Raw genomic sequence first — 2,634 nt, forward strand, 5'->3', positions numbered from 1 at the left:
ATGCTCTCAATTAAAATAATTAAAATTAATCGATGGGCAGTTGACACACGTTTGATGTTTTCGTTGCTTTCGATGGCAGCTCCATGAGATTTTTGTGTATTGACACCGATTAAATGAATATAAAAAGTTCTTTAGAACTAACGGTGTCTAGTGGTAAGCTTAATAAAATATTTTGAACAGGAACGTGAAAATAGAGGGCCACTTCTTCCATTTAAGGCTGTGATACATAAGTTGTAATTGTTTCAGCAATTATGAACTATATTTTAAATATTATTAACAATATTTAAACTTTGTCAAAAATGTTAGGTCGTGTCAAACAAAATTGCGAGTCATATTACACAATTCTAAATAAAAAGTAATATTCTGACTGTTTCCTAAATTATTTAAATGGATTCTGTAGTTCTAGATTAATTAGATTCATTTCTAATAAACTGACTTCGCTATCGAATATTAATTTTCTTAAATATCCTGAAAAAATTTACAAGCTGGCAACATTCTACTATTTCGCACTATGACGTCATTGCGTACTGTAGGTTGTTATATACTTATTTATATGAGATTTTTGTTTACTTTTTTCATATACCTGCTGAATTTGTATACTTTATACACCATTTTTATAACTAAACATTGGAAAAACAGGTTTATTAAGTAATGATAAAAAAAATAATATTTATAGCATTGTCTGCTTAACAATAAAATGTACACCCTGTCCACCATAAGAGTCACGCCATATTTTCTCAATTCAAAATATAAAACGAAAAGTTACAGGAAACTTGTAAATTTTTACATTATATATATGTAGATAATTTGAGTTGTTTTATACAACATTCTGTACATATATTTTTCTACAGATGAGTATAACGTTTTGTTTTGCGATTACAGTGATATAAAGTTTGATGGGGCTATAACAGTTACTTGTGATGAATGGTGTTTGTTTTTATCACATTACATTACACAACAGATTACGTATACAGAGTGTTAGAAGTTTGACTGACTCAATTTTAACAGATGATAGAATACATTAAAATAAACAAAAGAAACTTTATATGACATGGGTCCTAAACTCAACCATTTCCGAGAAAAAAATTATCAAAATCTCCAACTTGATGTACAAAAGTTCGATTAATAAAGGAATATTGACATAACTGCGTGCATAGAATACCATAAAATACAATAATATTTATCACTTTTTTGAGCTTCTTTATGCTTAATTCTAAAAAATAATTAGCGTTGTAATTTTAAAATTCGATAAAATTTATATCGAGCAATGTGACAATGGCGCAACGGATAACATGAGATACTAAGCTGTCCAGCATAACGCAGTTCAATTGGTATCTGGAATTGGATAGTGTCTGAGTGTTTTTTGCATATATTTCCCTTTCTTGAGGTGTCTTCCAGCGAGTGCCCGAAAATTGGATTCTAAGGTGTCGTGCGTGCATCGAAAACAGTTATGGGCATTTAGAGCACATGTTGTAGTTTGTTTTGTACTTGTGCGTTTATATACAGGGTGTTTCATAATTGGATGTCAATATTGAAGGGTGTTAATCTGTGCGTGATTTTAAGACAAAAAGTTCATATAAACATAGGTCCATGTTCGCATTATTTTTGATATACAGGGTGATGAATATCTGTTTGTAAAATTGTTTTTTTTAATAACTCCGAAACTAAATTAGATAGTTTTATAAAACTTAGTATGTGTAAACTAGGTGCAGAGACACGTCTTTTGCATAATAAACGAATTTTCATTTTTAACCAGTGGCGTCCCAATTAACTTCAACCTCATTATTTTGAATGAAAAAAATGATACGCCACTGCATTTTTGAAAAACAAAAATTATTGTATAAATGGTGCTTTATTTTGTAATAAAAAAGATCTCTTGAGTTTTTTTCTTATCTTGCACTGTTTTTTAGTAAAAAAATAAAGAACAACATACTAACCCACATTGAGCCAAACAGAAAGCATGATATAAAGATTACCTAGTAGGCTGTGGTTGTTGATTACTGTTGTGATTTATTAATTTTGACAGTTCAGTTCATTCAACTCAATTTTGATACTTAAAATACCTGTACAGTGTTATTTGATAATGGTTGAGTTTACTAATCAAGAGTTGGCAGACATTCATTACATGTATGGCTTGGCTGATGGCAGAGCGCCAGAGGCTAAACGATTATATCAAGAGCGTTTCCCGAATAGAGTCACACCAGATAGACGAACATTCTCAAACATACATAGAACGTTGGCTGAAACAGGTACTTTTAAGCCAAATAATCAATTAAAAGGTGCCCATCGGACTACTAGAACTCCAGAAGTTGAAGAAGCAGTTTTAAATTCAATTGATGAAAATCCTAATATTAGCACTAGACAAATTGGAAATAACTTGAATATCTCGCACATTCTAGTTTGGAGAATTCTTCACGATTTTCTGTTATACCCGTATCATATTCAACGGGTCCAAGCCTTACTTCCTCGAGATTTTCCTTTGCGAATCAACTTTTGTCAATGGTTTTTGGAGAAAATTGCGCAAAATCCCTTGTTTGACTGTGAAATAATGTTTACAGACGAAGCTAACTTCTCTAGAAACGCTATAAGAAATTTCCATAACAATCATGTTTGGGCCGAAGAAAACCCGCATGC

Source organism: Anoplophora glabripennis, unplaced genomic scaffold, assembly GCF_000390285.2.
Source record: "Anoplophora glabripennis isolate ALB-LARVAE unplaced genomic scaffold, Agla_2.0 scaffold601, whole genome shotgun sequence".
In the NCBI taxonomy this organism is placed as follows: domain Eukaryota; kingdom Metazoa; phylum Arthropoda; class Insecta; order Coleoptera; family Cerambycidae; genus Anoplophora; species Anoplophora glabripennis.